Source organism: Lepidothrix coronata, unplaced genomic scaffold, assembly GCF_001604755.1.
Source record: "Lepidothrix coronata isolate B3197 unplaced genomic scaffold, Lepidothrix_coronata-1.0 Scaffold69, whole genome shotgun sequence".
NCBI lineage: Eukaryota > Metazoa > Chordata > Aves > Passeriformes > Pipridae > Lepidothrix > Lepidothrix coronata.
Genome location: NW_016690249.1, coordinates 12,093 through 22,990, shown reverse-complemented (window position 1 = coordinate 22,990; position 10,898 = coordinate 12,093).

The following is a 10,898-nucleotide window of genomic DNA, read 5'->3' as shown; positions in this document are numbered from 1 at the left end:
TGATTTGGGCTGTTTATTACTGCAAACATTGTTGACCCTTCCTTGAGTGTGGCTTCCTTAGCTGCACTGCAGAGTGAGGAGATGTAAATGTGAGTATCAGAGCTAGGTTATTTTTTGACCTTTTTTTCTGTTACTTCTGTTAGCTCCTGATGCTGACAGTATATAAAGATATGGGTGCTGTCTGCTGCTCCTTTGTCTCCTTATGGCTTTCATACGTATTTTTGAAAGCTGCCTGATTCGAGGGACACATTTGTAGAAGCCTGCTTTAGGCTCACTATTGCCTTGCTGGTCGGGTCCTTCAAGGCCAATTTTAACTTTAATCCTTACAACTGCTTCACTAATGCTCTAGAGATAAAGGAAGATTTCCTGTGCCTTCTTTCACTCAGGGAGGATTTTGCTGTGCAATTGTAAGCACAATTGCATACATGGTTCAAGACAAGATCCTCTGTGACAGGCTACGTTTAACTGAGCTGTTGGGGGGAACATCTGACAGTGAGAGCTTTCTGTACAAACTGTAGGCTATGGGAGAAGAAACATGAAGACTTCCATACTATATTCTTGTCCTGCCCCATTTGAGTTGGTTGTCAGGTATTTCCCCTCCCTTGGAGGAGCATGTTTTATGTTCCTCCACTTTCCTGGGAAATTGTATTGATGGGACCAATTAAATCATAGTGATTCAGTTTGGTGTTGCCTTCTTTTACTTGCTTTCCTGGTGATACAGCTTCAGTTCTATACCACCACGACCCCCCAAACGCTCCTTTCCCTTCTCCATGACTTGGGGGCTCGTGTTCCTACAGTCATACCTGTGTTTAAGGGCTTTGTTAATTTGCATTTCCTAGCTCTTCTCCAACCCACCTGTGCTTTTGATCTCTGCAGCTGTCCATTGCAGAGTTACAGTTTGGCTTTTGTGAGAAGCACTTGTTTTATACTTTAAGGTTTTTAGTATCTTACATTCCCTTGTTCTTGTACTTTAGGAAGCAATGCAACCATAACGCCTCTCCATTCACTTTGCTAGTGACTTAGCCCATACTCTTCCTTTCTTTCTTTACTTTTTTTTTAATAACTGAGGTATCCTATTTAACCTCTTTTTATATAGAAGCTATTCTTATCCAGCTAGTCTTGTTGCTCTTTTGAAATGGGAGGACTGGTGCTCATGCAGAATTCAAAACGTGGATGCATTACATATTATATCATGATATAACAACTTTTTTTCCCTTTTGTGACCTTCCAAATAATTCCTATTATTCTGGATTTACTTTTGTTTGCTGCTCACCACTGAGCTGATATCTTACCAAGTCATGCAAAAGATTTCACAATCACTTTTGTGAATGTCAGTTGCTGATTTAGAATGGACTATCGCATGCTTTTTTGTGTGTGTGTACTTCGCATATTTCCTTTTCTCTTGGGTTATTTTGTGTGTCGTGCCAATCAAATTTCCTCTGTCCTTTAATCATCCTGGGCACCTTACCTCTTGTGATTTGTCCTAGCATTTAATATCCCAATAATTCTGTATCATTTTTGGATTCGATCACTTATTTCTTTCTTCTGATCGCTTACAAATATGTCACATAGCACAGGTATTTAAGTATCTAGAAATAAATGGTCAAACCTCGATTTAGAAGATGTTACTTCTAAATCAGTAGATTTGTGAGACTTCTTTTTTTAATAAACAGGGACTAGGGGTAAATATATGAAGAATTTCAGAAAATAAATATGTTAATTATCCTTAAGCTGATACTTGTTGAGAAGAACTTGAAATCTAAGTGTAGCACTGACAGAATTAAACTTGTTTGGTAATTATTAAGTTCCCTTAGTTGTCCCTGAATTGCATCTGATTAGGTGAGATAATAACACGTTTTATTCTGCATGTAAAAGGGCTGAGGAGAGGAGTAATAGTTGCTTACTCTTCATATATGCCCAGCAAAGGTGCCACAGCCTTTATCTGTATCCTCCTTCACAGGGCAGCTTTGTTATGTTACTACTTTTCATTAAAAGAAAAATCTCTGATAAGTAAATCAGCACAATGATTAAGACACTTGGTCTACCCAGCTTTGTCTATAAAATTAGAAAGGCATCAAGATATATTTGTGCATCACATTCATCATCAAGAGCAAGGTGGAGTTTGTGTTGCAGTCTATCACTAGAATAACCTGTGGTCAGACACTAAAGGAAGTGTGTATGAATAACATTGAGATCACTCAGCTATTAGTAACTTCATTTTTGCAATATCAGTCAATCAAGTTTAAACAGTTAACATTCCAGGGTAGATTTGTTTTTAAAGTGCTTCTGTAAACAAATGTGTTAAAAGTACAAATGTCTGGAAAATTGATTAAATACATAAATTTTTTATTCCCATTTGTTACTTATAACAAAGATCAACATTTCCTGTACTATCCAAGATACAGTTTTTTGACGTGCTATTGAAGTTCAGAGACTTTCAATATTTGTAGCTGAGTATTTAATCCTTTCCCACAAAAAGAAATACCAAAGCCTAGTGTTCAAATTCTGGAATGCCACAGGTTTATGTTCTTTTTTTTCTTCCCTCCCCTTGTAAATCTTTATTTTTCTCTCTCATTAAGATGCAAATGATCCAATAATCCACTGCATTCATTCCTCTTGAAATTTCAGCATAATCTACATCTTCTCATCGATATTTTACATTTACTTCACTTAAACCTCCCAGTTTGAAGTTTTCTCCCAGGGAAGTTCTTGGGTTGTTCTAACAGCTCCTATTAGCATGTTTTTCTTCCTTTCCAAAGTAACACTTCTAGCTGCTGTAGAACTGTATTTGTCACCCTCTCTGAGCTCCATTTCATGAACACATCTCACCTGCTTCTGGATAACTGGCTTGCACGGAAGGCAGCAGAAGCTAGGTACTTCCCAGCCAGGTTTATTAAGTTAGGCTATGGAATCCTAACATCATACTCTGTACAGGAAACCTCAAAAACAAATTTGGGCTTTGCTGTAGTTATTGTCTTGATGTATCTAATGTGGAATTTGTAACCTATATGTGGTGGTAGGTCCACACACTGTTCTTGCACCATTTCTGGCATCAGCTGTTGCATGAGGGATTCACCTGTTGGACTGATTCTGCACCTCTTGGGGTTTTGATTTAAACCACATGTGATGATTTGGTTATCTGTGCAATTCCTGCCTGTCAATTGATGTGAAGTTAGCTCTTATTGCTATAAAAATGTATACTGGAAAGTAGGTGTTACCATATATTGGCTTACCTGGCCTGCAGCAGAAAGCTGCCTGGTGCTGAGTTCTGGCTATTCCTAAATGTGCTGAGAAGGTGGCCTAGCCTGGATCAAACCTTCCACCCTATTCATGTGGTAGACAGGAAGATCATGAGAAATTAGAGGCAATGAGAAACTGATTGACTTCCTAAGGCAGCTGGGAGCAACTCTATGGGAAACGTTGGGCAGGAGAGTGAAGGAGAGGAATTGTCTTCAGCAGCTTTGAGGCCTGAGTTTGGGTGCAGAACCAGCATGAGACTGGGCAGGCAGACACCTGCATGGCTGTGTTGGGAAGGTCTCAGGAGAGTCCTGGAGGCTTCTGTTCTGCTGAAGGAATTAGCAACAGAACGTGCATGTCCACTCATGTGTGACACAGGTCCTAAGAGTGAAGATAAACTGTTTAATCTCTGAGATTGATGGAGGGGTCAGAGAAGCTAGCACCAGGTACTCGGCCAGCTTGGCCACCCAGCTGGTCCAGCTCCTGGGTTTTATTTTCTCATCTTTCCTAGAAACCCAATGCAAATTAGTGCCTGGTTTCAGTTTAAACTGAGATATATTAAACACTGAAAGTAACTTGGGAAGTGGAGCATTACAAAACTGGGATATGTCCCGGTCAGCTCCTGCTCCAGGGTGCACAGCTATTGGTACTGGCATCAGGCTGGCTGCTTCTTTGGAAGAAGTGACATGTTAATTGGTGACATTGGGAAAAGTGATTTATTTTTAGGGAAGTAAATAGCAGAATGTGGGCAGAAGTTTTAAAAATAACAGTTTATTTAAAATGAAATATTTAACTCAGTTCAACTGGTAGCACTAACTCAGAGCCTCTAGAAAGCCTTAATGTGAAAAATGACCCAGAGAGCTGCCTTGGACAGGGCCCTGGCAAAGATATAAAGAAATATTAGGCTGACTTAATAGGTTTTTCCATTTTTTGCATGTATTATGCTATCAGCAACTTTCTAGCTGATATTATGTCCCTGTCTGTCTCTCTAATAGTATCTTCTTTAATAATATATGACATAGAAATGGATTCCTGTGTTGCCAAATAACTGCAAAGTGAGCAGAAATGTTTTAATTTCATCCTGTTCTTTAGACTCTTTCCAACTTCCTTTTGCTTCCCTTCCATTTTCATTATGTCTCTTTATACACCTGTAACCATTTTCATTCCTTCATCTTAGGAACAGACTATTTCCACAAAGTACTTTCCTGTAGCACTACTGAAAAGTTCATGTGAATCGTGACTAGAAAGGGAGAGAGATTTGGGATAATAGGGGCATCACTCTTCCTGGTTTTCAGTCTGACTTGCAGGGTTTATTAAGCACCAAGTGTCCCAGAATAGCTCCAAAACTAATAGAAGGGCATCATCCTGGTTTTGTGTTTCAATAGGTCTGTGGCATATTTGTACCGTAATTGTGATGTTTGCTTTATACTGCACCATAAACCAGAAAAGCAGGAGCAGAGAACTGAGAAAAGCAAGATATACAACATATATTCACAGTGCTGCGGCCCAAAAAGTTTGTCAGACATGCTAATATGAACTCAACAAAATAATGGAAGAAGTTAGGAGTTATGCAGAAGCATCGCCAAGAGAGGTTGCACAACTTCTTTTGGCTTGACTCAGTGTCAAGGGGTCATTCTATTCATGGTTTTAGATCTTTAGAAATACAGGGAGGGAATTAGTTACCTAGAGGGGTTGTTGTCTGATATACAACTGAATCATAAGTGTGGCCTTTTCATCTAAAAACAATAGCCAAATGGAAAATGGAACATGAAATATGATAGTTTGACTGGAATGTGCAGGACAGGTTATCAGGCTGGTTTTGGCATCAAGTATCTTGTTAAGCCACAGACCTGGTTAAGTTATGTTAATATAAATATGACAATAAGGTCTGGCTTGGATCTGGGATAAATACGGCTGAATTTGTACAGCCAAGCAGAGGTGCACAGCCTAGTTCTAGTAATATAAGACTGTTGATTAATGTGAAAAGTGAATATATAAGTACATAAAGAAAGGAACCAGAGGCATGTGTGAGAGAGGACAGTTCTCTGCAGTTATTAACAAAACAATTAGCAATATGTGCAAATTTGGAAATATAAAAGGAAACAGTAAATTATAGCAGGTTATGTCCTACCACTTCATGTTTTTGCCTTGATGGGAAATAACTATTCTGCTTTTAAAAGCAGATGCTGTTTCCCCATGTCAAGCTCCCACTGGAGTAACTCAGTGCAGTCATGCAGTAACTACCAAGTGACTGATCAGACCCCAACCAACCTGGTGAGGAAACCAACTCTACCAGGCCAACTAGGAATGATGTGGGAAAGGACAGGACATCCTGCAAGCAAGTGAGGAAGTGGTGGAAGAACTTGATAAGCAGAGTGTGCAGGGCAGTGTGGGCAAGAGAAACCAGTTAACAGAAGAGAGTTGAAGCAGGGTCATTCCAGGTGTGTTCACACAAATAAGGTCCTACAGGCCAGTATGGTGGAGCAGATGTTTTACTTTCTCTAGGAAATCAGCATCTCAAGTGACTGTAGACCAGTGCAGACAGCATGGAGAACAAGGAGGGGGAATCAGATGTCTGTGTGCAGTTAGAAGGCTATGATCCCACCAGGATCACAGAGACCTGGTGGGATAGCTCTCACGACTGGTGTGCTGCACTGGATGGATACAGGCTCTTTAGGAAGGACAGCCCAGGACAGTGATGGGAAAAAGCTGTCCTTTGTGTGTGAGAGCAGCAGAATGCATGAATTCAGTGTCGGGGTGGATGAGGAGCCAGCTGAGAACCTACAGGTCACGAATGGTGACCAACATGGTCAATGTTGTGGTAACTGTCTGCTGTAGACCACCACATCAGGAAAAAGAGCTAGATGGGATCTTCAGACAAAGAGTCCAGAAATTTTCTGGATTTTCATTTCACAAATGCTAGTACTCTTGCCAGTCTCCTCATCCCATCAAAAATTTAAGGAGTGTTTCTTTCAGTATACACCCCTGAAAAGAGCCACTAAGTTGATTGAGGGTTGTAGGATTTACCAGTTCCTGAAGAGGCTTTGAGACCTGACTCTCCTTTTGAGTGCACTGACCATATACATCAGTGCAGTCTGCAGGATTTCAGGGGAGAGAGGGGGCAAATGGCAGAAAGCTCAGGACTGTTGTTATACCACCATATACTGTGGTTTTAACTGTGGAGCCGTGCATACCCAGCTTTGATCAGAGCAACATTCAGAACAACAGACATGGCCAAACTGACAACGCAGCACTCAGAGATCAGTCTTTAAAATTGAAAATATAATTAGCTCTCCTGAGATGCTGTGCAGCTAATATGATTTCAGCCTGCACACAGAAACCATCAACAACAGGCAAGTATTGTCCAGCATCCTGCAGACTTCCCTCAACCTGCTCATGTTTACAGCAAGAATGGGGTTAGCCCACCTTTTGGATACACAGGGTACCTCAAAGCAAAATTTCTCCTCTTTCCTTTTTTTCTCTGGACTTATGCTGAACTTTGACTAGTCTGAACCAGACCTGGAGCAGGTTCACCAGATACCAGCTCAGTGCAAGTTGCTCCTTAGCATTCACACTTAGCCCAGAAGGTGTTTATCCCACCACTAAATTTATCTGTAGCGCAATGTAAATTGCCTGAAGTGCAAAAATGAAACATATACACAATAAACCAAAAACAAACACAGCTTTGGTTTTCATCCACAGGTTGAACAGCTATAATAAGATATGTGGGATCACTTCGTCCCATTATTTTAAGCAATCCTTTATAAAGGCCTGGCTTCAGGCATTTATAACCCACACTTGGGGTTCTTGTCCTGAAGTAAAGTGGGTCAGATATAGTATGTTGCTTCTATTTCCAAGAAAAGCACTTAAATTTTATGTTAAACCTTTCCATCTCATCTTTAGTACTAAGCCTTCATCTAGGCCAGTTCCACTGTAATGTATTTCCTTACACAGCATTGGATCTGCTATGCTGAGCATTTGACATACCTTACAGAGCCGGTGAGCTATTTTTGCAGTTCACACACATTTGAGCTACATTAATAATGGTCCATCTTTTACCTTCAGGCATGCGTGCCCAAGAAAGCATACCGTGTTGCTATTTTAATACAGAGGTCTTGCCCTTATCTGAGTGAGTAATGCATGAATAGAGCACTTTGGCTGCTGGTACTATTCCTTTTACTGGTTTTTAAACACATTTTGCATGCAATTTGTTGCATTTGTTCCATGTTAACAGGGTATATATAAACTCTGAAAGAACAGGAATTGCCAATATGTGTATGAGCACAGAGTTAGTGTGTAGTTAATCTGCATATGTGTAGCAGTTAACTTTAATATACATACAGTGATTTTAAAGGATCATATTAGTCCTAACCTAGCCCAGTAGTTTGTCTCTGCACATACACACATATACATGTACAATGAATTGAATGCTACAGGAAAAAAATATGTATTCATAAGGAAAAAATATAAGCATCATAGTGTAATGTTTACATCAGAATTGTTGCATATCTGGATTCAGGTCCTTCTGTTGAGCTACTTTAGCATTGCATAAACACTGCAGTTGGGGGCTATCTCCAATATTGTTACAGCTGATGCTTTTTTTCCTGTTTGGACTGTTAAAATTCTATTTTCTTATTTTGTTTTTCTTCACATTTTTTGTTCCATGTAGGATTGAAGTAAAAACCCAGGTTCAGGGTTATTTCAGCAAAAGGTCTGTAAAATTTAGCACGCCTCCCCATTCCTTTTTTTAAGGCATCTCCAAGTCCACAGACTCCAACTTTTAATTTTTTTTTCCCTTGGACATGAATCTCAAATGATGACTCTGGCCTCCCAGATGATTTCACTCATGACTCCCCTGCACTCCTTGTGAGATGCCCCTGAGAGTAATGCAATTTGAGACCCCAAAAAAGAAAGTACCGGGATGAGATTAATTCTCACTTTGATGGTGGTAGAACTAGGGAAGGAGAACAATTTGAATGAGCCAGTCTGTTTTGGGCAGAAGCACGCTGAGGGCAAAAGCATGTCCAGAGCCCCAGCGCAGGGTTCCTCAGCAGCCCATGGCGTATCCCTGTGCGCTGCCTGGATCCGTTGAATTCCCATGAAACTCCCAGCGTCCGAGAGGAAAATATGTCGCACAGCAGGAGAGGGCGCCAGTCAACAAGGAGCAAGTACTGGCTCGGCGGTAAGTCCTGGAGCACAGACCTGCCTCCGAAGGGGAAGATGACCGGCAACGGGGCACTGTGTGACGACCCTTCCTTAAGGGGAAGGAAGCACTTCAGATTCGAAAATGCTCATTAGTCGAAAGGAACGACAAAAGTCAGAGGGTCTGCAAATAATCAGAGAGTTTTATTAGTAAATTACAGACTTTGCATGGAAATTGGTATGTTAGCCCCTGATCTGCTATATAGGCACACGGCAGTGGGGCTTGGATAAAGGAATAGGGTGGAAGGGAAAAGAGAAATTAAAGAGGCTAATTAAAAATGGAGAGATGAATTAAGGAAAGGAAAAGGGGGAAAGAGAGGAAAAGGAAAAGAAAGACAAAAAGGGATCACTAGCCCTTACTCCAGTGTTGATCCAGTTGATGGGATGCCAATCCTGTTTTCAAGCACTGACCCAGCAGAGGGGATGCAAATCCTGGTTTCACCATTGATTCTGCTTATAAATGGCAGTTCAGCTGTGTCAGTCTAGCTGATGAGATGTCCAGGGTTTGGAGGCACCCTCCAGGCTGGGAGTACCTTTTTGTAGGCAGCAACCTTTTTTGGTTGTTTTCTCACTTTCTGTGCTAATTAGTTATGTGCAGTCCGTTCATTTAGGCTTTTCTGGAAATGGGTCAGAGGGCTTCGGGGGTCTTTGATGGTCCTAATCCCACCACATAGTCCATGTCCTCTTCCTGCCAATCATTCCGGCACTTGGGCTGTACTGTGTTGTGGTTCTTTCTAACAGAAAAGTGCTGCCCTATATCCACCTGGCTACCCTTCTCTGACCAAAACTTGTTCTTTCTCCTGGCATGTTAATATCAGTAGTCCTTGGTTATTACCAACTGTTCTTGTCTGTTATTACTAACAGTCCTTGGTTTGCTCCACAGCCATCTGGTTATCAGTGTTTGAGACATACATACACATTAGCCCTTTACCTTCTGGCAACTGAGAGCTCAAAAGGATCTCACTTTGGACCACTGTTTATAAAGTCGTTACACAGTGGGCTTTAGTCATAGTAATTTTTCATACTGGCCACAATTTGAGTCAGTAACTTTCTTTGAAGGTTTGGCAACAGAAATATTATTCCATTTGCGTTGTTATTCAGGCAAGAAAAATAAGTTTCCAAGGCTGTTCCTTAAAATACACATGCTCATTAGAAAACACTGGTTCCTGGGAACGGACAGTGTTTCTGATAAGCTCAAGAGGGACTTAGTCCAGGTGCAGTTCGTCATGTCTGTGGCCTAATGAGCATTTCTCAGATCACAGTGAGGCCTGAGGTGGGGGAGACGGGGGAGATGTGATTAAAGTCAGCTTCTCTGGACCTCTAGGCACTGGGGGAGTGGCTAGCACCGTGCACCAGGAAGCGAGGGGAGACAAGCTGCTCCTCCCGCCGAGCCCCAGCTGCTTCTAACAGGGAGGGGGGAAAGAAAGGATTTGGGACAAAACGCTTTCCCTTCGTGCTCTGCAGGGCTGGCGCTCCTTGGACGTTGCGCCAGCGCCCTTTGTTTCTCGGGGCATGGAAATACTAGCGGGACGATCAGATAAATGAATGCTAATTCTGAAACAAAATTAATTAACTCAAGTTTAAATAAACCCGAGAAAAGCCAGCTGCGAAGTGCATTGACCGGTGTTTTACTCCCGATGTTGCCCTGGAGAGGCGGCACCTCCAGGCGTGGAGCCCGTCCCGGTGCCCGGTGCCGGGAGCTCTCCGAGGTGCTGGAGCGGATCCCGTCGGCTCCCTCCCTGGTGTCCGCCCGCGCTGGGAACACGCCTGCCCCAGGGCAGGGGCACTGGGGCCCTGTGTTCCGCACTCCCGTCGGAGCTTTGTTTCTCCAGATGGCTCAACCGAAGCCAGCGCCGCTTCCTCTGCCCTGGGGAAATGGAGATGTTGACACTACCCCTCTGTAAGCTTCCTGGAGACCAGTGTCTAGGAAGCAGGTTTCCAGCCTGCAGGAATGGCTCCCAGCAAAGGAAGAAACCTCAGTTTGCAGGACACGAGTCGGACATGTTTCCTGAAAAGCAGCAGGGCAGAGAGCAATGAGCCTTTTATCCTAGTCCACCAAAACACTGCAAACAAGGACAGCTGTGAGTGCTGGTCCCTAGAGTACACAAGATCATAGAACCATAGAATAGTTTTGGATGGAAAGGACCTTAAAGGCCATCTAGTTCCAATGTCCCTGCCATGGGCAGAGACACCTTTCACTAGACCAAGTTGCTCAGAGCCCCATCCAGCCTGGCCTTGAACACCTTCAGGAATGGGTTATCCACAACTACTCTGGGCAACCTGTTCCAGTGCCTTACCACCTTCACAACAAAGAATGTCCTTCTAATACCTAATCTAAACCTATGCTCTTTTAGTTTGAATCCATTCCCCCTTGTCCAGTCACTCACTACACACTCTTGTAAGAAGTCCTTCTCCATCTTCCTTGTTGGGTTCCTTCAGGTCATCTGTTTTATATACAT